This window comes from Aquarana catesbeiana, linkage group LG09 (assembly GCF_042186555.1).
Source record: "Aquarana catesbeiana isolate 2022-GZ linkage group LG09, ASM4218655v1, whole genome shotgun sequence".
In the NCBI taxonomy this organism is placed as follows: Eukaryota; Metazoa; Chordata; class Amphibia; order Anura; family Ranidae; genus Aquarana; species Aquarana catesbeiana.
This window is the reverse complement of record NC_133332.1, coordinates 152,289,266-152,317,151: the sequence shown is the minus strand read 5'-3', so window position 1 is coordinate 152,317,151 and position 27,886 is coordinate 152,289,266.

Below are 27,886 nucleotides of genomic sequence, written 5' to 3'. Positions count from 1 at the left end.
ATCTTAAAATAATCTCAAACGATTTCCCAGTATGGTACTATGGAGATTCCACAACTAAACAGGCAAAGGGAGTAGCCATAGGATTTGCCAGAGGAGTAAGGTTTACCCTGGAGGAGAGAATGGCGGACCTGGAAGGGCGCTACCTGTTCCTGAGGGGAAGATTATGTGGAGTGGATTGCACCATGGCAAAAATCTATGACCCCAATTAAAACCCAATAAAATCCCTAAAGGGGGTTATAGAGAAGTTAATGGAGTTTAAGAAAGGAGGAGTAATTATGGCTGGAGACTTTAACTTCTGCTTGGAATCAAGGATTAATAGTACATCTCGGGTACAGCAGACAGGAAATGCACAGTGGAAGATGTTAAAAAAGAAGCTACATCAAATCCAACTAATGGATGTATGGAGAATACAACACGCTAAAACACGAGACTTTACATTCCACTCCTCTGTACATGGGACGTAATCAAGAATTGATTATTTTCTGAGTGAACATAGGCTGCTGGAGTCAGTGATTAGTACAAACATTGAAATTACAACCTTCTCAGACCATGCCCCAGTGACAATGAAAATGAAGATAGAGGGGGTCCAAAATAGGACTAATATATGGAGATTAAATAAATGTCTAATCCAGGATAAAGGAGCCGAAGATAGGAAAAAAAAAGAGCTAGAGCGGTACTTTAAAATAAATGATACAAAAGAAATATCAGAAGCCACATTATGGGACGCCCATAAGGCTTATATAAGAGGAGTCTTGATTGCGATGGGAGTGGAAATAAAAAAAGGAGAGAGCAAGGAAAAAGGAAGAATTATCCAAATAAATTTTCGACTTAGAACAGGAACATAAAAAAAAAGGGTGAATGTGAAATACTATAGGCGGCAACCTTAAAAAGGGTGGAAAAAGAGCTAATAGAACAGGAAACCTGAATGGCCTTTAATAGAATCAAGAAAGAGAGGTATCAATGGGGGAATAAGACAGGGAAGCTCCTGGCTAAAATATTAAAAAAGAAAAAAAACAGTTAACTATATAGAGAAAATACAAACTGGGGAAATTTTACTCGATTAACCAAAAGGATACACCAGAAAGTTAAAAAGAGAGATTAGAAAAAATAAATGAATTTCTAAAAGAAATAGGTCTAAATAAGATCCTGGAAGATAAACTCAGTGCCCTAGAGGATCCCATAACAGAAAAAGAGCCTAATACGATCTTAAAAGTTTCACCTGCAAGGAAAAGCCCAGGCCCAGATGGTCTGACGACATATTATTACAAAAAACTTAAGGATATTTTATTCCCCAAACTACAGTCAGGTTCATATATATTGGGACATCGACACAATTCTAATCTTTTTGGCTCTATACACCACCACAATGGATTTGAAATGAAACAAACAAGATGTGCTTTAACTGCAGACTTTCAGCTTTAATTTGTGGGTATTTACATCCAGATTCAGATGAATGGTGTAGGAATTACAACAGTTTGTATATGTGCCTCCCACTTTTTAAGGGACCAAAAGTAATGGGACAGCTGGCTGCTCAGCTGTTCCATGGCAAGGTGTGTGTTATTCCCTCATTATCCCATTTACAAGGAGCAGATAAAAGGTCCTGCGTTAATTTCAAGTGTGCTATTTGCATTTGGAATCTGTTGTTGTCAACTCTCTCTCAATATGAAATCCAAAGAGCTGTCACTATCAGTGAAGCAAGTCATCATTAGGCTGAAAAAACAAAACAAACACATCAGAGAGATAGCAAAAACATTAGGTGTGGCCAAATCAACTGTTTGGAACATCCTTAAAAAGAAAGAATGCACCGGTGAGCTCAGCAACACCAAAAGACCCGGAAGATCATGGAAAACAACTGTGGTGGATGACCGAAGAATTCTATCCCTGGTGAAGAAAACACCCTTCACAACAGTTGGCCAGATCAAGAACACTCTCCAGGATGTAGGTGTATGTGTGTCAAAGTCAAAAATCAAGAGGAGACTTCACCAGAGTGAATACAGAGGGTTCACCACAAGATGTAATCCATTGGTGAGCCTCAAAAACAGGAAGGCCAGATTAGAGTTTGCCAAACAACATCTAAAAAAGCCTTCACAATTCTGGAACAACATCCTATGGACAAATGAGACCAAGATCAACTGGTACCAGAGTGATGGGAAGAGAAGAGTATGGAGAAGGAAAGGAACTGCTCATGATCCAAAGCATACCACCTCATCAGTGAAGCATGGCGGTGGTAGTGTCATGGTGTGGGCATGTATGGCTGCCAATGGAACTGGTTCTCTTGTATTTATTGATGATGTGACTGCTGACAAAAGCAGCAGGATGAATTCTGAACTGTGTCAGGCAGTATTATCTGCTCATATTCAGCAAAATGCTTCAGAACTCATTGGAAGGCGCTTCACAGTGCAGATGGACAATGACCCATAGCATACTGCGAAAGCAACCAAAGAGTTTTTTAAGGGAAAGAAGTGTAATGTTATGCAATGGCCAAGTCAATCACCTGACCTGAATCCGGCTGAGCATGCATTTCACTTGCTGAAGACAAAACTGAAGGGAAAATGCCCCAAGAACAAGCAGGAACTAAAGACAGTTGCAGTAGAGACCTGGCAGAGCATCACCAGGGATAAAATCCAGCGTCTGGTGATGTCTATGTGTTCCAGACTTCAGGCTGTAATTGACTGCAAAGGATTTGCAACCAAGTATTAAAAAGTGAAAGTTTGATGGATGATTGTTAATCTGTCCCATTACTTTTGGTCCCTTAAAAAGTGTGAGGCACATATACAAACTGTTGTAATTCCTACACCGTTCACCTGATTTGGATGTAAATACCCTCAAATTAAAGCTGAAAGTCTGCAGTTAAAGCACATCTTGTTCGTTTCAGTTCAAATTCATTGTGGTGGTATATAGAGCCAAAAAAATTAGAATTGTGTCAATGTCCCAATATTTATGGACCTGACTGTATGTATCAACCCATCGCTGTGCCTGGCACTGGATTGATGCAGGATTTACACATGAAAAAGGATTTATCTTTTGTTAATACATGCCCAGCTATTCTTATGCTGTACTCTGCTAGTTAGTAAGATCACTGTGCTTCATCATTGTTCACTATTATGTCTTCCTATGTCATCTTCTTGCTTAATCATGACTTATGTATGTCACCTGTCTGCTTGTGCTGTGTGCAAAGTAGAACTAAAACACAAATACAGTATGTATATACATTATGTGAATTTATGTGAATTTAACATTTTGCTTGAAGTTTTGCTTTAATCTGGTAAAATACCCTGAAAATCTGTTTTATGCTTTCTTTAACAGGTTCACATAGGCTTATACTATTTAATTTTCAATCACTATGTATGCGTTGTTACTTTGAAGCAGTAGTTTAAGTCTAATTTAATTAATATTGTGCTAATGATGCTCTTTTGAGCTGTGTTTGGTCAAATACAAAATTATTCTTAGAGGAAAAAACAGTAAAAGAATATGCATAGAGCAAGTGAATAACAATTTAAGTCCATTTCTCTAGAGCCCAAATCCATTTGGAGCTGGGATCCAATACCCGCTAATGGCCGTTTAACAATATTCTATTCTTTCATTGAAAAAGATTAGACGAAGGAAGTTTCTTGCACTTGCCGTGATTTCAGATCCTTCAAATCCCCAATGTACCGAAAGATTAAACCAAATCAAGTATTTTACTGCTAATTTTAACTTTCTAATTTAGCTGTAAATTGGGAAATCACTAGAGAAAATAAATACAGAAAGAAGACAAACATTTTAAGGTCAAACTCACATCCAATGAGACTGTAGCTTAAACTTATTATAGTGCTAATTGGAAGTCATGCCCATCATTACTGCTCAGCTGTTTTGCATGATTTATGAGTTTAACTGAACTGCTTGAGACTAAGTTCTATGCAAGGCCAAACAAATAACTGTAAAGAAACAGATAATAACATTGTGCTCAAAATTATTTTCCAATATAGTTTTAATGTCCATACAGTTTTGTCTCTAAGAATTCAGGAAAATGTGTAATAAAGTGGAACTTTAGGCACACCGTTAAATACATATATATATATATATATATATATATATATATATATCTATACGGTATTTATTGGCTGAACAGCCAAATGATTTGTATTTTAGTTTGGTATGCCTTATAAATCACCTGCTACATTTTCAACTGCTACACTGAAAAACCATAAGTTGTGGTGGAGGAGGAAACTGTATCGTTAACCAATTTATTACTGTAGTACATCTTTAAACTGGGAAGTGGTGGACAGTTATTTCTGCAGCACTGTTTATAAACGTCACCGCAGAAATAATGCGCCAGTGCACCTGTTAATGCCTGCGTACCGAGTCATCCTTGCACAGTTCAGTTCAAGTAAACTCAGCTTCAACTTAAAACATCTTAGGTGAATCCCCAGGGGACCAAGTGCATGTAGTAAGTGGTCCTGTTCTACTCTGTGGTAGCAGTGTGCATAAAAGCCCATCTTACATTCTGTTTGTACTGGCTGTAACTCCACCCTTGGCTGAAGCCCAATTTATGGGCAATCGTAAAGGGGAGGTAAAGCACAACACTGTAGCCACTGCTCTTTTTCTCTGTTATATGAAGTGCTTCAAAATAAATAGTGCAACAATGTTCACCTGTCTCTTTTAAAAAGTGGCCACACATTGTATAAAGGTCCCCTAATACTATCATGTAGCATAAGCACAACATATGAATGTTCCCAATATACTACTCTAATCAGACACATGCACACACACAAACATGGATTCTGGGTCTCTGCGTAGAATGATATGTGTGCCTTCCCCGGGCAGCCCATAGAAATAAAGTGAAACCTTGCTTTTGGCTACAGAGGACCAGCAGCAGCATGCAGTCTCCAGTGCAGATCTCATCAGCTGCTGCTGCCAGGATGTCACAAAAGCATGGCTAGAATCATTTCAGTACATTCATATTTCCTAATGTTTTGTCTCTTTAAACATTCTGCCATTTTAAGTCTCAGGTTTCTTCTCTGTTTGAACAGTGCATGGCCCTCTTAATTTTACCTTTAACCACTTGACAGCTGGGCACTTAAACCCCCTTCCTAACCAGACCAGTTTTCGGTGCTCTCACACTTTGGATGACAATTACTCAGTCATACAACACTGTACCCATATGAAATTTTTGTCCTTTTTTCACACAAATAGAGCTTTCTTTTGGTGGCATTTAATCACCGCTGGGTTTTTTTTGCGCTATAAATGAAAAAAGACTGAAAATTCCGTAAAAAAAAAATAATTTTTCTTTGTTTCTGTTATAAAATGTTGCAAATTAACATTTTTTCTTCATACATTTTGGCCAAATTTTATACTGCTACATATCTTTGGTAAAAATAATCAAAATCAGTGTATATTATTTGGTCTGTGTGAAAGTCATAGAGTCTACAAGCTATGGTGCAAATCACTGAAAATTGATCACACCTGAAGTACTGACGGCCTAGCTCATTTCTTGAGACCCTAACAAACCAGGACAGTACAAATACCCCCCAAATGACCCCTTTTTGGAAAATAGACATTCCAAGGTATTTAAAAAGAGGCATGGTGAGTTTTATGAAGTTGTAATTTTTCCCCACAAATCTTTGCAAAATCAAGATTTTTTTTTTCTTTTTTCATAAAAGTTATTTCTCACACACAGCATATGCATGCCACTAGGGATGAGCCGAACACCCCCCTGTTTGGTTCGCACCAGAACATGCGAACAGGAAAAAAGTTTGCTCGAACACGCGAACACCGTTAAAGTCTATGGGACACGAACATGAATAATCAAAAGTGCTAATTTTAAAGGCTTATATGCAAGTTATTGTCATAAAAAGTGTTTGGGGACCCGGGTCCTGCCCCAGGGGACATGGATCAATGCAAAAAAAAGTTTTAAAAACGGCCGTTTTTTCAGGAGCAGTGATTTTAATAATGCTTAAAGTCAAACAATAAAAGTGTAATATCCCTTTAAATTTCATACCTGGGGGGTGTCTATAGTATGCCTGTAAAGGGGCGCATGTTTCCCGTGTTTAGAACAGTCTGACAGCAAAATTACATTTGGAAGGAAAAAACCCATTTAAAACTACCCGCGGCTATTGCATTGCCGACAATACACATAGAAGTTCATTGATAAAAACGGCATGGGAATTCCCCACAGGGAAACCCCGAACCAAAATTTAAAAAAAAAAATGACGTGGGAGTCCCCCTAAATTCCATATCAGGCCCTTCAGGTCTGGTATGGATATTAAGGGGAACCCCGGCCAAAATTTTTTAAAAAATGACGTGGGGTTCCCCCTAAATTCCATACCAGACCCTCCAGGTCTGGTATGGATTTTAAGGGGAACCCCGCGCCAAAAAAAAAAAAAAAAAAAAACGCCGTGGGGTCCCCTCAAAAATCCATACCAGACCCTTATCCGAGCACGCAACCTGGCAGGCCGCAGGAAAAGAGGGGGGACGAGAGTGCGGCCCCCCCCTCCTGAACCGTACCAGGCCACATGCCCTCAACATTGGGAGGGTGCTTTGGGGTAGCCCCCAAAACACCTTGTCCCCATGTTGATGAGGACAAGGGCCTCATCCCCACAACCCTGGCCGGTGGTTGTGGGGGTCTGCGGGCAGGGGGCTTATCGGAATCTGGAAGCCCCCTTTAACAAGGGGACCCCCAGATCCCGACCCCCCCTGTGTGAAATGGTAAGGGGGTACTTACCCCTACCATTTCACTAAAAAACTGTCAAAAATGTTAAAAATGACAAGAGACAGTTTTTGACAATTCCTTTATTTAAATACTTCTTCTTTCTTCTATCTTCCTTCATCTTCTTCTGGTTCTTCTGGCTCTTCTGGTTCTTCCTCCGGCGTTCTCGTCCAGCATCTTCTATCTTCTTCTCCTCGGGCCGCTCCGCACCCATGGCATGGGGGGAGGCTCCCGCTCTTCTCTTCATCTTCTTCGTCATCCTCTTCTCTTCTTCCTTCTTCTCTTCTTCTCTTCTTCATATTCTTCTCCGGGCCGCTCCGCATCCATGCTGGCATTAGGGAGGCTCCCGCTGTGTGACGGAGTCTCCTCGTCTGACGGTTCTTAAATAACGGGGGGCGGGGCCACCCGGTGACCCCGCCCCCCTCTGACGCACGGTGACTTGACGGGACTTCCCTGTGACGTCACGGGGAATGCCACAGGGAAGTCCCGTCATGTCCCGTGCGTCAGAGGGGGCGGGGTCACCGGGTGGCCTTGCCCCCCGTTATTTAAGAACCGTCAGACGAGGAGACGCCGTCACACAGCGGGAGCCTCCCTCCATGCCAGCATGGATGAGGAGCGGCCCGGAGAAGAAAATGAAGAAGAGAAGAAGAGAAGAAGAGAAGAGGATAAAGAAGAAGATGAAGAGAAGAGCGGGAGCCTCCCCCCATGCCATGGGTGCGGAGCAGCCCGAGGAGAAGAAGATAGAAGATGCCGCGGAGGAGATGCTGGACGAGAACGCCGGAGGAAGAACCAGAAGAGCCAGAAGAACCAGAAGAAGAAGAAGATGAAGGAAGATAGAAGAAAGAAGAAGCATTTAAATAAAGGAATTGTCAAAAACTGTCTCTTGTCATTTTTAACATTTGTGACACTTTTTTAGTGAAATGGTAGGTGTAAGTACCCCCTTACCATTTCACACAGGGGGGGGGGGCCGGGATCTGGGGGTCCCCTTGTTAAAGGGGGCTTCCAGATTCCGATAAGCCCCCTGCCTGCAGACCCCCACAACCACCGGCCAGGGTTGTGGGGATGAGGCCCTTGTCCTCATCAACATGGGGACAAGGTGTTTTGGGGGGCTACCCCAAAGCACCCTCCCAATGTTGAGGGCATGTGGCCTGGTACGGTTCAGGAGGGGGGGCCGCACTCTCGTCCCCCCCTCTTTTCCTGCGGCCTGCCAGGTTGCGTGCTCGGATAAGGGTCTGGTATGGATTTTTGGGGGGACCCTACGCCGTTTTTTTTTTTAATTTTGGTGCGGGGTTCCCCTTAAAATCCATACCAGACCTGAAGGGTCTGGTATAGAATTTAGGGGGAACCCCACGTCATTTTTTTTTTAAATTTTGGCCGGGGTTCCCCTTAATATCCATACCAGACCTGAAGGGCCTGGTATGGAATTTAGGGGGACTCCCACGTCATTTTTTTTTTTTTAATTTTGGTTCGGGGTTTCCCTGTGGGGAATTCCCATGCCGTTTTCATCAATGAACATCTATGTGTATTGTCGGCAACGCAATAGCTGCAGGTAGTTTTAAATGGGTTTTTTCCTTCCAAATGTCATTTTGCTGTCAGACTGTTCTAAACACGGGAAACATGCGCCCCTTTACAGGCATACTATAGACACCCCCCAGGTATGAAATTTAAAGGGATATTACACTTTTATTGTTTGACTTTAAGCATTATTAAAATCACTGCTCCTGAAAAAACGGCCGTTTTTAAAACTTTTTTTTGCATTGATCCATGTCCCCTGGGGCAGGACCCGGGTCCCCAAACACTTTTTATGACAATAACTTGCATATAAGCCTTTAAAATTAGCACTTTTGATTTCTCCCATAGACTTTTAAAGGGTGTTCTGCGGCATTCGAATTTGCCGCGAACACCCCAAATTGTTCGCTGTTCGGCGAACTTGCGAACAGCTAATGTTCGAGTCGAACATTAGTTCGACTCGAACTCGAAGCTCATCCCTACATGCCACAAATGACACCCCAAAATACATTCTACTACTTCTCCTGAGTATGGCAATACCACAGGTGTGAGACTTTTACACACCGTGTCCACATACAGAGACCCAACATGCAGAGAGCACCATCAGGTGTTCTTGGAGCATAAACTACACATCTAATTTCTTGACTACCTCTTACATTTTTGAAGACCCTGAAGCACCAGGACAATGGAAATGCCAAAAAATGATCCAATTTTGGAAAGAAAAAACCCAGCGTATAATCTATGAGGCATATTGAGTCTTTTGAACATGTCATTTTTTTCTACAAGTTTTTGGAAAATGTGGATAGAAAATAAAAACGCATTTTTTTTTACACACAGTTGTCCATTTATACAATATTTCTAACACATAGCATGTACACACCAAAAATTACACCCCAAAATAGATTCTCCTACTCCTCCTGAGTACGGCAATACCACATGTGTGAGACTTTTACACAGCCTGGTCACATACAGAGGCCCAACATGCAGAGAGCACCATTAGGTGTTCTAGGGGCATACATTTCAAATCTAATTTGAGTACCTATTACACTTTGAGGCACTGTAGTGGCATGGATGCGAACTGATGTGGCATGGATAAGGCGTGGATGGGGATGGCTAAGCATGGTTGAGCCATTAATGTGGATGACTGGGTATGGCTGAGTATGGATGGGATGGCTGATTATGGCTAAGTATGGATGGGATGGCTGGGTATGGCTGAGTATAGATGGGATGGCTGGGTATGGATGGTATGGCTGAGTATGGCTGGGTGGGTATGGCTGAGTGTGGATTGGATGGCTGGGTATGGCTGGGTATGGATGGGATGGCTAGTTATTGCTGAGTATGGATGGGATGGCTGGGCATGGATGGGTTGTCTGGGTATGGCTGAGTATGGATGGGATGGCTGGGTATGGTTGGGATGGTTGGGTATGGCTGAGTATGGCTGAGTATACAACCCCTGGCAAAAAGTATGGAATCACCACTCTTGGAAAATGTTCATTCAATTGTTTAACTGTGTAGAAAAATAAATAATCACAGAAATCCCTCAAAACTATTTTCATTTAACATTCCAACCTTCTGGCTTTAAGAAACACTTAAAAAAGAAAAAAAGAAAGAAAACTGTAGTCAATTGCAACTGTTTTTGCAGATCAAGCAGAGGAAAAAAATATGGAGTCACTCAAATCTGAGGAAAATATTATGGAATCACCACGTACTTTACAGTTCTAAAACAAACATCTGCATTACATTACATCCTGAAAAATGATGTCATCATCAACTAACATCCTTTCAATTGATGGAATAAGAAAAGTGTCCAAAATCCCAATATAAACTTGTGCATTTATTGAAGATTTAATGACCGTCCTCTCCCCCGTACCTTTACCTGACATGCAACCCCATATCATCAATGATTGTGGAAATTTATATGTTTTCTTCAGGCATTCGTCTTCATACATTTCATTGGAACGGCACCAAACAAAAGTTCCAGCATCATCCCCCTGCCCAATGCAGATTTGTAATTCATCGCTGAATATCACTTTAGTCCGGTCATCCACAGTCCATGATTGCTTTTCTTTAGCCCAATGTAACCGTGTTTTTGTCTGTTTTCATTCGGCTTTTCTGTATGTAAATCCCATTTCCTTTAGGTGATGTCATATGCCCTGTATACACGGTCGGATTTTCCGATGGAAAATGTATGATAGGACCTTGTTGTCGGAAATTCTGACTGTGTGTAGGCTCCATCACACATTTTCCATCGGATTTTCCGACACACAAAGTTTGAGAGCAGGATATAAAATTTTCCGACAAGAAAATCCGTTGTCGGAAATTCCAATCGTGTGTACACAAATCCGACGGACAAAGTGCCATGCATGCTCAGAATAAATAAAGAGATGAAAGCTATTGGCCACTGCCCCGTTTATAGTCCCGACGTACGTGTTTTACGTCACCGCATTTAGAACGATCGGATTTTCCGACAACTTTGTGTGACCGTGTGTATGCAAGACAAGTTTGAGCCAACATCCGTCGGAAAAAATCCTAGGATTTCGTTGTCGGAATGTCCGAACAAAGTCCGACCGTGTGTACGGGGCACTACAGTTCGATCACAGACATTGACTCCAGTTTCTGACCATTTCTTCCTCATTTGTTTTGTTCTGTATTTTATGTTTTCAAGGCATATTGCTTTAAGTTTTCTACGCTTTTAGTTTTTTTGACGCTTTGATGTCTTCCTTGGTCTACCAGTACACTTCCCTTTAACAACCTTCCCATTTGATTTGTACTAATGAAAACCATCATTACCACCTAAACAGAAAAAAACACGGTTACAGTGGGATAAAGAAAAGCAATCATGGACTGTGGATGACTGGATGAAGGTGATATTCAGGGATGAATTACAAATCTGCATTGGGCACGGTGATGATGCTGGAATTTTTGTTTGGTTGCGTTCCAATGAAATGTATGAAGACGAATGCCTGAAGAAAACATACAAATTTCCACAATCATTGAGGATATGGGGTTGCATGTCAGGTAAAGGTACGGGGTAGAGGACGGTCATTAAATCTCCAATAAATGCACAAGTTTATATTGAGATTTTGGACACTTTTCTTATTCCATCAATTGAAAGGACGTTAGTTGATGATGACATCATTTTTCAGGATATAATGTAATGCAGATGTTTGTTTTAGAACTGCAAAGTACGTGGTGATTCCATAATATTTTCCTCAGATTTGAGTGATTCCATATTTTTTCCTCTGCTTGATCTGCAAAAACAGTTGCAATTGACTACAGTTTTCTTATTTTTTTATTTTTTTAAGTGTTTCTTAAAGCCAGAAGGTTGGAATGTTAAATGAAAATAGTTTTGAGGCATGTCTGTGATTATTTATTTTCTACACAATTAAACAATTGAATGAACATTTTCCAAAGTGGTGATTCCATACTTTTTGCCAGGGGTTGTAGGTGTCTGAGCATGGATGGATGGATGAGTATGGATGAGTATTGCTGAGTATGGATGAGTATTTCTGAGTATGGATGGATGCGTGGATGGATGCATGAGTATTGCTGAGCATGGATGAGTATTGCTGAGTATTGATGGATGGATGAGTATTGCTGAGCATGGATGGATTAATGAGTATTGCTGAGCATGGATGAGTATTGCTGAGTATGGATGGCTGAGCATGGATGGATGGATGAGTATTGCTAAGTATGGATGGATGTATGGATGGATGGATGAGTATTGCTGAGTATGGATGGATGGATGAGTATTGCTGAGCATGAATGGATTGATGAGTATTGCTGAGCATAGATGAGTATTGCTGAGCATGGATGGGTGGATGAGTATTGCTGAGTATGGATGGCTGAGCATGGATGGATGAGTATTGTTGAGTATGGATGGCTGAGCCTGGATGGATGGATGAGTATTGCTGAGTATGGATGGATAAGTATTGCTGAGTATGGATGGCTGAAGATGGATGGATGAGTATTGCTAAGCATGGATGGATGGGTATTTCTGAACATGGATGAGTATGGATGGGATGTATGGATGAGTATTTCTGAGCATGGATGGGATGGATGGATGAGTATTTCTGAGCATGGATGGGATGGGTGAATATTTCTGAGCATGGATGGGAGAGTATTTCTGAGCATGGATGGGAGAGTATTCTGAGCATGGATGGGATGGATGGATGGCTGGAATGGGCAAAGATAAGCGCTGTGTGCAGCACACATCCAGCCCACAGCGCTTGCTGCAACCGATCTCTCCCCTCTCCCCTCGCACTGTACCAATAGGTACAGGGAGGGGAGAGAGGAACCGAACGTGACTCCGGTTTGTTTACAAGTGATTGCTCCTTCATTTGACGGAGCGATCACGTGGTAAATGGGCGCTGTCAGCGGCCATTTACCAAGATCCGTGATGCGCCGGGTCCTCTGGACCCGGCGGTCACGGACATTCCCGGGTGCGCACCCCAGGGGGTGCATGGGAGCAAGATTCTTGGAGGACGTCCATGGACGCCCTCTCAGAATACGCCGACCGCGCTGTAGCTATCTTTCGGCTATGGCCCGGTCGGCATGTGGTTAATGTACAGCGTATTATATATAATAATATGAAAATGCTGTCTGAGCACAACATATCAATCCAGATTGTATCATCTGTTGTGTGGCATTACTCCTATTTCCAATTTAATGTGTAGCCCTCTGTTTTTTTATCTAAACCTGTAGGTAAATAAGAGAACCAGAACCTTTGCTAAGTGGAAGAGTGGATTTAATAATAAAGCTAGCAGTACCTTCACCCAAAAAAGAGTAATTGGGAGCAGAGGGACTACTCAGCCAGCATATAACATTACCCATAAATATATAGATGCACACCAGTATGGAAATACTACAAGTTTTACATAATAAAAGATGAATAACAGTACATACATCCTAGACGCAAGCAGATATTATCAGCAAAGGGGCCAACAGGAGTCCTGTTGAAATTGTACACGTGTACCTGGGGTATATAAAATTATTACTAGAGATACATCCAGATGAATGTTGCACCAAAGTTCAGTTGTAGTGGCCCCTGAGAATGATCAATCTTCCACCACCAATAAGTGCCAAACACCATATAAATTGCGCGCTTACCAAAAGGCAAGCAACAAGAGCTTGCGGCTATACACCCAGCCAAGGCCTCTCTCCAAAGGAGTCCGGGGCAACCAGCTCAAAAGGCGTCAGACACAGGAGCAAAATGCAGCCACTAAACCGGTGGAGAGGTTCAAAGGGGGCTCACGAATGGACATCAGGTATTACCCAAAAATAAGAGAGAGGGAGGTTCCCATAGTGTGATACTGGCATAAACGTTTAATAAGAAAAATAGAAACACACATACAAAAAAATGCAGTTTAAAACAGCATGGATAGCTGTCCAGCTTGCGAACGCCCATTCGCTCAAAGGATCTAATGCGATGACGTCAGCACGTCCTGTCCACCCGACAGGCGTTTCGTCATAAAATGACATCTGGGGCACGGGCGACGCACTGACGCATCACATTTAAATACACAACCATAGGGACCAAGCCTCGATCTGAGGTGAGGATAAGGACACATGATTATTAGCAGGGTGGACCGACTGAAGCTTAGTCCGCCATATTCAAAAATGGGTAGGTTATATAAAAAGCACTATATTATGGAGGTTGAGAGCAAAGATAAACATTTGGTGAAAAAAATTACTACCAATTACCATGACTGTAACAGTAAGAGAAAATAAAAAATAAACATAAAAATAGATCTGACCCTTAATCCACCTACCTTAAAAAACTGGAGGTTGTCACCCAAAAAGGTTTTGATCAGGGCATTCTCAATAAAAAGGAGAAACTTTTTCTCATTCCCAAAGCACCCTGCACACCTATAATTTACCATTTGCCCAAGATCCATGAGCATTTAACTTGCCCCCGGGATGTCCCATCGTGAGTGGGATCGATTCTCTCACGTCCCAGGTGGGCAAGTATATTGATTTTTTTCTTCAAGCTTTGGTTTCTAAGATGCCTCTTTTACCTTAAAGATTCACATCAGGTGATAAACCTTTCGTCAAATTATACTCCAACTGATAATATGTGGTTAGTAACCACTGACCTGACGTCGCTTTATACTATAATACCCCATGATTTAGGCTTAATGGCTGTAGAATTTTACCTTAGACGCGACTCAGGCCTGTTTGGTGAACAGATCTGTTTCATCATGGAGCTTCTGGAGTTCGCCGCCACACACAACTATTTTTGGTTTGACCAACAATTTTTTCGCCAAGATAGGGGCGTGGCAATGGGGGCTAAATATGCCCCCAGTTTGGCTAATCTTTTTATGGCCATGTGGGAGGAGGATGTCGTTCATGTTTGCCAGAAACCCCAGCTCAAGCTGTGGGCTAGGTACATCGACGACATCCTCCTCCTTTGGGATGGTACCTCAACAACAACACTAAAGGGATCCATCTAAGCTTTGATGCTAGTCAATCAAGCATCAATTTCTTGGATTTGACCATCTCAAAATCCCATGACCATTTTGTTACTTCCACCTTTTTTAAAGGCACTGACAGGAACTCCTATATTCCAACTGACAGCTGCCATCACGAGCCATGGCTCAGGTCGGTCCCAAAAAGCCAATTAATGCAAATTAAACGCAGCTGTACCAATACTGATCAGTTTTTGCTACAGGCTGACATTTTAACCAAGCATTTTCTTGATAAAGGGTATGCAGATGACACTTTGAAGAGCACGCTGGAAGATATTAAGATTATGGACAGAGGAGATCTCCTCAAAGAAAAATTGCCTCGCAATGATAAGATCTCTCTGGTCCCTTTTATCACCACTTATTCTATTCAACACAATAGCATTAGAAATTTGATCAAAAAACACTGGCACATTTTGAGTAATGATCCAGTGCTAAGTGCAGTGTTACCAGACAGGCCCCAGGTGGTCTATAGGGGCGCATCCTTACTCAAAGACAGGTTGGCACCTAACATATTAAACCCCACTACCATCAAAACATTTTTTTTTGAAAATCTAACGGGTTTCTATCAGTGCAGGAGATGTTGGGTCTGCTCACTTAGTGGCTGTACCCATAGACGTACTCAGAGATTAATTTCATCTAGTACGTCTCAAGAACATGTGATAGAGCCTTTTATCACATGCTCCACAGAGGGGATCGTTTATTTTCAATGTCCATGTGGACTCCAATACGTTGGAAGAACTAAACGACCCCTCTCTGTTCGCTTAAATGAGCATATCACCAACATCAAAAACGGTTTCCTTAAACATTCTGTATCTAAACACTACCTTCTGTTTCATAACAAGGACCCTGCAAAAGTGATATTTCTAGGTATTAATAAATACCGCTCACAATGGAGAGGTAGCTTCTTTGTTAGGAGCATATCGAGACTTTAAATGTTGTGGATTCATAGGTTGAAATGTTATGCCCCTTTTGGCTTGAACATCGATGTTGGACATAGAAATCTTTAAGGGTAAACAAGGAAACCTTTGCAGCAAACTTTATAGAAAAAGTACTGCTGGAAACACAATACTTCATGCCACAAGCTTCCTTCCACAACCCTTAATCAATTCTATTCCCTATTCCCAATATATAAGAATCAAACGCAATTGCACAGACAAAAAACACTTCATAGAAGAAGCAGGTAATTTACGTGATAGACTCCTCGCAAGAGGCTACTGATGAAACCCAGAAATACCCTACTCCAAGCTACCAAACGTAATGATACAAACCAATTACGTATCATTACCAAATTCAATCAACAGCAACAGCAAGTTAAAAAGATTATTGAAAGGTACTGGCACATGTTGACCCTAGATCCATCTTTGGGTTCATTTGTCCCGGAAAGACCTCTCTTTACTTTCAGGAGAGCCACTTCGATCAGTGACAAAATCGTCAATAGCAAATTTAGGAGTGAATCAACTAAAACACACTGCAAATACAAAAGGACCTACATATGTGGTTCTTGCCATTACTGCAAATTCATGCTTATGCAGAGAAACCCCAGTCTCCCTAACGGTAAAACATTTTACCCTAGACATTTCGCGAATTGTAGAACTATAGGGGTAGTATACATGTTACGATGCAGTTGCAATTGTTTTTATATTGGAAAGACAAAACTAGAATTTTTGAGGAGAGCGTATAGACACATCCTCAGCATGCAAACTTGTGACCCTGACTTACCTTTGGGACGCCATGTATCTATAGTACATGGCGGGATCTTCCCCAAAGTTAAATTCCTTATCCTCGATCGGGTACATCCCAATCCTAGGGGGGGTACTGGAACAAGACTCTCCTCCAGAGTTTTTATTTATTGAAAGCCACTCTACCTGCAGGCCTACACCAAAGACATGCTGGTAGGTTAATTGACTTCTGTCTAAATTGGCCCTAGTATATGAATGTGAGTTAGGGACCTTAGATTGTAAGCTCCTTGAGGGTAGGGACAGATGTGAATGTACAATGTATATGTAAAGCGCTGCGTAAATTAACGGCGCTAAATAAGTACCCTTAATAATAATAATAATAATAATAATAATAATAAACAAAGCTATATGCTTCAAACCATTCCTCGAAGGATTTAGTTCAGGCAGAATGGAAAAATAAATTTCCATCCCTTTCCGTTACATTTTAGGATTCCTCCCTTTTCTTTCATTTCACTTCTTTGTTATAATATATTGCATCCCTGTTGCTACTTTTTTTCAATCTTCCATCTAATATGCAGGTCACTGTCTTAATCTTCTATTATATTTAAAACAAGTTTAATAAAATTACATTTTATGATTTAGTTTTTTCACACTTCTTGCTCCATATGTTCTCCTTAAAAAGATTTACACCCATCCTTTGATGTTCCTGGCGCATGTCTGTGGACTGGTCTGTGTGTCTGTGTGTGCATGGCTAGTCCATGCTCATACGGATACACACCCCTACCCCATTATCAGATGCTAGCTGGTTTATGAATATATCATACTATAAATGTATATACATGGCCACTTTTTCTAACAGAAAACTTATTAACAAATTATCTTTGTTTTGCCTGCCTATCCTTTTGTCTCTGTATTTTCTCGTACTATTGATGTATATACTACGCTGAATAATTAACTCTGTTCATTTCAAATTGTCATTCTTAACAAAAATATGTTATCCCATGTTCTCTGCAACTGTATTGCTGCTTTTTGTAAACTGTTTTTTGCTGTTCTCACGCCAATAATCAGATGGGTATCAGATATTACATTCACTATATAAAGTGGATAAATATCCCCTTTTTCCATAATTTGATATTGTTTCCCTTTTAAGATATTTGTTTCTCCCCCCAGCCTTCCCGGCACTGTGGCCGCTCGTAGCAATTGCCCGGCACGGAAAGCCGCCCAGAGTTATATTCTGGGCGGAGTCTAGGGAGGCTGGCTGGGTGACTAACAACACCGCCCACAGCCTCCATCTTGCCACTCCAGCGGATATGCGCAGTCCGTGTCGGTGGGCCGGGTGTGCGCGACACCTCTCCTATGTGCTGACGCTTGCGCATGCACAGCAGGGGATGCGCCGCGCACACTCGGCCCAGGGGGCAGTTACAAGTTTCCCTGACAATTATCCCCAGTTACAGCTGAGTGCAATCAATTGCACCAGCTGACTGGAGTTTCCTTCCTTATAAAAACAGACCGCCTCACTCTCAGATCAGGCACTGGACAGCCTGATGCTGGGACGTGTGCCAGGTCTCCCTCATTTACCTTGTTTAAGGTAATTTTACTTTGATATACCTCTGTTTATATGTAAACCTACTCTTTAATACTTTTCTATATAACTACTGAGCAGTGTTCTGCTTATACCCTTGATAAAAAACTATTTTCCTCAGAAGTAAGTGTAGATTAACCTTAATCAAATGTTACCTTCTAATATACTCTTCACTATTCCATACATTGATTAACCAATTCACATACATATAATTTGATAATGATTCACAAAAGTCCTTAACACAATACCTACTGTTGCTTTACTATTTGATAACAATAGGCAACTATTGTTTCTTTGTGTTTTGTAATACAACCCACATAATATTACTAACAGTATTTTGTTAATTATCCTCATAACTAAATATACCCCTAAATATCTTATAACCATGCCTCAATTGCAAACTAAATAGTCCTTTGAGGGCAGTATTATATATGTGTTTCATTTTCAGTTACTAAATCGATTCCTTTTTGATCCTATTTTGCTTGTTACCATCTTATCTACATATACAGGTATTTACATATCCTATACATTGTTTGATTATTTAGACTACATGCCCAACTAGGCTCTGGACTTATTTCTCTTGATATACTTTTCTACATTCAGGGACTCCATTTGCCCCAGTATATCTGGCCGCCATCTTGCCGCAGAATGTGCGCTCCCCCGGGGGGAACTCCTTCAATTTAAGGACAATACGATTCGGTACACACTAATAGACCTTTCTAATGCCCACGTTTTGTCGCTAGAAAGCAAAATTATCAGTACCATTATCCGGCGTTATTTTGATTCTAACCTTTTAATGTGATTCAACAAAACATTGTAACAACTATTGCATCATTACAAATTATGGAAGTGTCAGTATTATGCTATTTATAACATACAGCATTATGCTCTCAGATGCTATGGCAAATTCATTAACCATATATCTTAATTATACCTTAGATAAATTCCTCTCTTCTCTCTCTCTGCACCTCTGAAGAAGGACTATACTATATCCCGAAACGCGTTGGGTGTGAGAAGAGCTTCTCTTTTTTCATCTTTCCATTCTTTTTGCATAATGATATAAATGAAGTACTCAGATATGTCTATGTTTCGTTGCATTGCTTTTAATGTTTTTTCAAAATAAAATTTGTTTATCTTTATACTATTGTATATACATTTCCATTCAAGTCAAACACTAAGTGCCTTTAAAGTCCGCCTAGGGGAACTCTTTTCTATATTTATCGTTCACTGGATGTGAGTTGATGATCGGGACACCACCATCTGGCTATCCCCCCTTTTCTATAGACATAGTCACTATTCGATAATTTTGGGTTTTTTCAATATAAAGAGAAAAGGGAAAGACAACTTTTTTATATTTACATTTTTTATTCTCATTTTCATTTATATTTGTATTTAAATTTTTTTTTACATTTTTATTTTTTATATATTCATTTTTTTAACTGTGAGGATCAGCATTCACATTTGGTTTGATCTACTTCCCCCAATCAGTCTGGGAGAATATTCTGAGAGCTGGTTGGTTACAGCCTTCTCACTTTTGCACACTATCTGTCCCCCTGTTACAGCCTTCTCACTTTTGCACACTATCTGTCCCCCTGTTATACCAATGTTTGGACACTTTTTCCAGCTGTGATTAATTCATTGTGCTGGTTCCCCCCTTTTTAATGTTTATTTTTTATGTTTATTTTAAATTTTTTCTTACTGTTACGGTCATGGTAATTGGTAGTAATTTTTTTCACCAAATGTTTATATAGCGCTTTTTCTTATAAATTTCCCATTTGCCATTTTTGAAAATGGCAGACTAGGCTTCAGTCAGTTCGCCCTGCTAATAATCATGTGTCCTTATCCTCACCTCAGATCGAGGCTTGGTCCCTATGGTTGTGTATTTAAACATGATGCGTCAGTGCGTCGCCCGTGCCCCAGACAACATCATTTTATGACGAAACGCGCATCGGGTGGACAGGCTGACGTCATCGCGTTAGATCCTCTGAGCGAACGGGCTTTTGCAAGCCAGCCAGCTATCCATACTGTTTTAAACTGCATTTTTTGTAGGTGTGTTTTTATTTTTCTTATTAAACATTTATGCCAGTATCACACCATGGGAAGCTTCCTCTCTCTTATTTCTGGGTAATACCTGATGTCCATTCCTGAGCCCCCCTCAGAACCTCACCACCAGTTTAGTGGCTGCATTTTTCTCCTGTGTCTGATGCCTTTTGAGCTGGTTGCCCCTGACTTCCTTGGATAGAGACCCTGGCTGGGTGTATAGCTGCAAGCTCTTGTTGCTTGCCTTTTGGCAAGCGCGCAATTTATATGGTGTTTGGCACTTATTGGTGGTGGAAGATTGCACTTATTTATCCACTCATTTAAGTTATCTGTTCGACCATCAAATTTATTATGGACATTATTTGACACTTATTTTTTTATTATTGGGACTTTATCATTTATGTTCTGGGTCTTTCACTAATTCCTTTGTTATTTAGTATATTTTTCGTCGCATTTGTGTTTTACAGATGCATTTAACATTCATTGCAATTTAACACTGGTTCATCACTGGTTTTCTCATTGTTAGCGCAGCTATTTTTTCCTTTTTTCTTTTGTTATATGTGTGTATCTCACAATTTTAGTTGATGCTTTATTTTAGCTTAATTTTTTGATTAGAGCGCATATTCCCTCCCTTGTTCCGCTTGCCTGTTAATACCTGCTTCTGGTCTGGATTCAGTATTAGCTTTTCCATCGAAAGGACATGTGTTTCTCTCTGTATTTCCTCATTCAAGGGGTTTCCATTCCAACAACCCAGAGACAGGAAGTGCTATACATATTTATTTATGTAATTACCACACTGCTATTTACAAATACAGACAGTAGGCAGCATTGGAAGATGGTTTCTACACTTCTGGTGGCCACTGGAATTAGTGTGTTTTTGAGAAAAGCAGCTGTTAGTCCAGGGCTCAAAATTTCAAGTCCTGAGCTACTAGCCAGGCCTCAAGGGTTACTTGCCACCAGTTGCCCCGCCCAACCCCTACCCTGCCCCACCCCTAATTATGCCCCTAAACACACCCTCATAAATGATCTCCTGAAATGACACTTAAATGTTTTATGCAGAATTAAGCTATAAAAATAAATATTAACAACAATTTTATCCGTGCCCAACAATGCAGCCTTCCCATGTCCACCAATGCAGCCTGCCCGTGTCCACCAATGCAGCCTGCCCATTGTCCACCAATGCAGCCTGCGTCCGCCAATGCAGCCTGTGCCTGCCAATGCAGCCTGTGCCCGCCAATGCAGCCTGTGTCCGCTAGTGCAGCCTGTGCCACCAATGCAGCCTGTGTCAAATCAGCCTATGCCACCAATGCAGCCTGTGTCCCCAATGCAGCCTGTGTTCCCAATGCAGCCTGTGCCACCAATGCAGCCTGTGTCCCCAATGCAGCCTGTGCCACCAATGCAGAATGTGTCACCAATGCAGCCTGTGTCACCAATGCAGCCTACCTGTGCAGGGGAAGAGAGAGGAGAGCCGCTGCCTGGATGGTGAGAGCGCGGGGAACATAACAGCTTTCATTTCAATAGCTGTGTGTTCCCCGCTGTGTGCCATCAAATACAGCCCCTCCCCAGGATTGGACGGTTGATCTGTCTATCAAAGTGCCCAGACAAAGAAGAGGGGCTGTATGTGATGGCTTGTGGTGGGGAACACACAGCTATTGAAATTAAAGCTGTTATGTTCCCGTCTCTCTGACCATCCAGGCGGTGGCTCTCCTCCCTCTTCCCCTCTGATCGCTGGGAGAACAGCTACCCTACAACCCACCAGGCAGCAGTGCTCGCTTCTTTCCCACTCCCAGGAAGCCATAGCTTGCCAGCCCTCAAAATCTACTCACAAAGTGCAAGCAGACGAGTGGAATTTTTGAAGGCTGTGTTAGTCATTGTGCATTTGCAAAGTTTAAAAAAGTTTGCAAATATTTACTACTTAATAATTAGGTATATTTGAGCATAGTGTAGTCACCGCATAGACATTACTCTGCTGCCTACTGTGTACCGGTAATACTGAACTGTTCCTCTTTTCAAAACTTATATTTTCATTTACTATGTGGCATCACATTTTTACTATTTCATGCAGACTGGTTCCTGTCATTAGAGGCCACTTATTATCTAAAAGTGTGCCAGCAATGTAACTCAATGGAATTTATACTACTCCAAAATGGCCACCACAATTTACCTCTATGTAATAGCTACAGAAAGGAGGAACATATGTGGTAGCCAGGAGTGTGGATGTGGCATCAGTGGGAGGAATGATCTGCACCACAGCCTAGGAGGAAGGGAATGGTTGAGAAAACTTGCAGAAGGAGCGTAGCAGAGATTGTGGGGAGATATCTGGTGGTAACTTTGAGTCAGATTGCTGCTTGTTCATTGCCTAGAGGACAACACATAGAAGTTGCAATGGATTCCACCTGTCTATTTCTTCTATCTGCCTAGGAGACCTGAGGAAAGCTGGCTGCTACATTGTGAGTGCCACATGGTCTTTACAAAAGAGTTATTTGTGCTATAGTGATTGTCTGTCAGATTTCTAGAATGTCCATATCCCTAGTTATTTGTTCTTCTCATCATGTGCTAATGTGATAGACTGTATTGCATAGTCAAAGAAATACTGTTCAGCTACATACAGAGGATAAATACAGAAACATGCTTTACAGAGTCTGTTGAATAAAATATATTGTCGGGGGACACATTTTCTTCAAGGAGAATCATATTAAAGAGATCGCACAACTGTTATTTTTTTACTGTGTAGTATCTTAAAAGATAGTATATTAGTTGCTATTTTACTGCCTTGAAAAGGAATCTATTTCTGGGTAGTTGGTAAGGGCCCAATGCAGACTTATGAGCTCCCCAACAGACAAGTATGGGACTTAAGTCCGACAGAAAAAGTCAGACGGAAGCTTTTCATCGTATATTCTGATCGTGTGTATGCCTCATCTGACTTTTTTTTTTTAAAATTCTGACAGACCTAGAAATAGAACATGTTCTAAATATTTCCGATGGAACCAATTCCTATCGGGAAAACCGCTCGTCTGTATGCTGTTCCGACGGACCAAAAACGATGCATGCTCTGAAGCAAGTACGAGACGGAAGCGTTCGGTGTGGTAAAACTAGCGTTCGTATTGGAGCTAGCACATTCCTCACGCTGCTAATTAAGTGATCTTTTAATGCAGCGCATTCTTTTCTTCTTTATAATGATAGAAGAGTGAAGTTGTTTTGCTGCTCATATTCACACAGAGTTCTCACAAACTTATTTCTTCATTATTTCTCCTGATCTCATGAATAATGTTCTATTTTTTTAAAAGCCAGATCTCCATAATAATGTTTACAATTATTTTTTTATAGTCATCTTTTATTATTTTTTATTTCATTAAGATTTATTTTAGGATTAATTAAAAATTATTTTCTAGTGATCTCCATATAATTTTTTTTTGTGTGTCAAGTTACCACAATAACATTTTTATCTTGTATTTTTTATTAACCTCAACGAGGTTGGTGTCCCTTGTTAATTTGACATTTGTTTTTAAAATGTACCTGCCTACTCACAAACAAACTGTCCTATTTGAAGAAAAACACATAGGCAAATATTTTCTGAAAATAAAATATCCATTTATTCTGGGTAACAAAATAAAGAGGAAGGCAACGCTGGAGAAATTTTTGGAATTTGCGAAGCCTTTTGGCCCCCAGGACACACATCAAGTCTGTGGAAAAGAAAATTGGAAGCTTGAGGAGTCTATATAATAGGGAGCCCAATCTGGTCCAGGAATCCCAGAGATCAGGACCAGCAGCAGATAACATTTCTGTCCCCAGGCTGTGGTACTACCACAGCCTCCATCTTTTGTCAGACCAGACTGAACCCAGGTCATCACTTTCTTCTCTTTGCTGCAGCCTTCCCTCCATGCTTCCCTGCAACCTTCCTTGGAGGCTGTGGCTCTGGTTGTGGACTTGTGGCTGTTCTCAGTCAGCTGGCCCCTCAACCCCTTCTGAAGGGTATCAAAAATAATTCCCTCACAGAGGAGGTGTTGGCCCTTCTCCAATTCTAGCAACCTGGTGGCTAGATAGCAGCCATAGGCCTCTTCAGATTTGGGGGGGCTCCTGAGGACATCACTGGCTTCTCTAATGAGGCCCAGTGCTGCCTCCTCCGTCATCGTCCCCTTCCTGGGCCTTTTGGTGGTAAGGCAGAGGGGAGGCACCTGGGATTGGGTGAGGCTCCTACTGGGCCTGCTCACCTCCTGGCTGCCACTGGGCCCGGCCTCCTCCTGGCTGCCACTTTTCAGACCCTCCTCCTGGCTGAGCTCATCCTGTGTATAAAAAAGAACATAGTTTTAGTTTTTGCTTCATCAATCACACACAATTTTCAGCTCATGACTTGCAAATTGAATGTTAATAAATAGAAAAGACTATCATTCTGACCCCAGTATTTTTCAGGCTGGTCACAAACATTTTTGGCCACTACTGTCTATTGATATGTAAATCTCTTTGTTTTAAATCATTAATTTGTTATCAATTATAACATCTAGTTAACGTCATTAATATTAGGACAATAAATATGTCTAAAAATAATATACCTGGCTCCAGCTGGGCGCATCCACTTATCCAGGATGGAAGGCCCAGGTTGTTCCTCGTCAGCCTCTGCTGGGGTTGAGGGAAGGGTGGAAGGAAGGCTGCAGGGAAGGGTCGAACGTGATTCCCTGGCTTCAGTCTGGTCATCCAGAAACCGCAGTTTGTTGAAGTACCATAGCCTGGGTACATACACTTGTGCTGCTGATGCTCCTGATCGGAGTGATTTCTGGATCTTATTAGGCTCCTTCTTATACATGTACTTAAGATCCCAATTTTCTTTTCCAAGAACTGGATGGTTGCATCGGGGACCCGAGTCTTCTCCAGCGTTCCTAACTCATTATAATGTGTATAGTTTATTATAATATAAGCTGTGTTTCACCTTCCACAAATTCCTCATCTACCTGTACTTGTCAATGAAACTGGCCATAAATTTTGGGTCCTTAAAGTGATTCATATTTTCTGTAAAGACAATACACAAGACAAAAACACTAATGTCAGCCTAAACTCTCATAATCTTATCCCAATATAGGCCTCAATCTTTAAGCAGTATAGGCCACTGATGTTCCAAAGTTAAAAAATGTTACCTTTGTTATAGAACGTTTTTCCTCCTTCCTCAGCACACCGAACATACGTACGACACACGCGTGTTACTTTATATACACTGCGTATGCGTCCCCACATCACCCACGTTGCCCGCCCCTGACGTTCTTTCTAGTGTATTCCCCAGCCCTTCTCTTCAGCGCGCAGTAGGAGCGACATGGCGGAGAAACAGCAGGTGTGTGTTATTAATTGGAGTAACGAGGAGGAGGAAAGCCCGGAGGCAGAAATGTCCCGATCCCGGAGGCGAAGATTTAAGGCCTCAAATATGTCCTTTGGTGAGATGGTAGAGATGGTGGACATCTTGAGGAGGAAAGACTATAATGGGAAGAATGGACCGTACCTAAACCAGAATGTGAGAAAGGCCAAAATTATGACGAAAGTTGTGAAGAGTCTGCTCACAAATTTTCCGGTACGACGATCAAAGGAGCAAATAAGGAAACGCTGGTCAGACTTGAAACTGAGGGAGCTGGATCGGTACAGAAGGATCAATAAAGTGCTTTGAAAAAGTAAGTACTTGTCGTGTGTTCCGATTATTCTTATTATTACTTGCATGCTGCGCCATGTGATTTTCTTTACTGTAGGACATTTTAAAATGGCACGTTTCAGGTTAGTGGGCACAGTAATCGTTCGTAGTAAACATCGTTCGCTCATTAAATACAATGTTTTGGGCAGATACAGGTTAAATACATTTGATCATGCCTAAATATCTGTGTACTAAGTATACCTTTTGTTTCCTTCTCATAGGGGACCAAACTCGAAGGAACCCCCCACCTGAGAAAGAAGGGGAACTCCAAACACCACACACCAAGGATCTGGAGGAAGGAGAGGTGGAGGAACTTGGCGAACTTGTCACCACAACAGGTGAGTGTCTGACACCCCAGCTTCGGGTAATATATGTATGCCTGCATATTTTTAGGACATGTTTTTCCTAAATTTTTTAGGTGATTTGCTGGTTGTGGAAGAGCAAGCTCAACATTTCGCAAGTGCACAACTCCTAATCCAGGACATCATGACATGGAATCTTGAAATCGACAACATAAGAAACAAACTAAATTTTATGGAGCAACAAATGAAGAACATGATTGATGTGTTGGGGAGAATTTAAAAGATCTTCAAAATACAACCATTTTCTAAACTGTTGTTGCCTTAAAAACACTTTTTTTTAGGAATTAGTAAAAGCCAAATTTGAAGATGCACACAGTGTGTCAACATGTGCTATCTGCCATCAGGGGATTTCAATGTACGTGTTTGGTGGGTGCAACCCCTTCCTCCCAAATGAAGTAGGTGAGAGGAAGGTGTTGCCCCCCCCCCCCCCCCCCCAAAACACATCCATTGATTCCCCATGATGGGAGATAGCACATGTTGACATTAGGCATGGGATCAGGAGGGAAATCCCCAATTTGTGTGCATCTTCAAAATTTGGCGTTTACAGGGGTGACATCACCCCATCTGATGAAGGCAATATCAAGACACTTTGGACACTAGAATGTCTGATATTGCCTTCTGTTTTTCTACCTTGAACTTTGTAAGTTCCAGAGTTTTGTATGCTTTATGTTATTAAACATGCCTATTTACAAAAAAAAAAAATTGTTGTCAACAAAAATTTAATAATGCACATGTGTGAATGTGCACACAGTAAAAAAATTGATAATCAACAATGTGTGACTTCTTCTTTCAATTATCAATACCAGTTTTTTAAGGAATTTTGTGTTTACAGTGACAATGGGCCTTATTTACTAAAGGAAAATCCACTTGGCACTACAAGTGCACTAGGAGAACATGGGATACAGCCAAAAACAAACACAAGCAATAAAGAAAAATCAAGATTTTATCAGATAATTTTTTTTTATTAAAAAATTTTTTAGACATTGTCTGGCATAGCAATGCCCCCCATAAAATAATTTACATATTTCTCCCGAACTTCACGGGCGCTTTGGGGGGCCAAGCCAGGACGGCCAGTATCCAGGCCCGTCAGGGGATTCTCTGTAATAAGTCCGGCCTCAGGCCCAACTGAGGCTATATAATTTTGTGAATTTTTTCTTAAATAATTGTGCAGTATGCAACAGCATAGGATGATATGGTTGATTTTGTTGCATATGGATTGCTGTCAGAAAGAGGTGGAACCGGCTGGCCATTATCCTGAAGGTATTCTCAACAACTCTTCTCACTTTGGCCAGCCGGTAGTTAAAAACCCTCCTCTCCGGGGTGAGGGTCCTTTGGGGAAATGGCCTTATCAGGTGCTCGCCCAGACTGAACGCTTCATCTGCAATAAAGACAAAGGGGAGTCCTTCCACGTTATCCGCATCAGGCAATGCAAGGCCACCAGTCTGGAGACGCTGGTAAAACTCTGTCTAGGTGCAGACTCCTCCATCCGACATCCGGCCATTCTTCCCCATGTCCACATAGAGGAACTCATATTGTGCCGACACCACCGCCATTAACACTACACTATTAAAGCCCTTATAGTTATCATAGGAAGACCCCAAATGGGGTGGTGGCATGATGTGGACATGCTTCCCATCCATAGCCCCTCCACAGTTGGGAAAGTCCCAACAGTCAGCAAAATGGGAGGCCACAGTCTGCCATTCCTGTGGCATTGAAGGAAACTGTGGAGACAAACAAGAAAAAATATAAGTACTTTTGCACATAACATTGCAAGCAGATTACACAAAAAACATTCTTGCACAACATCAGTATAACATTTATTTTAAGGAGTATTTAAAGACAAAAATATAAGGCCCACTTATCAGATTCCTCACCCCCTCTGATGGCCCAT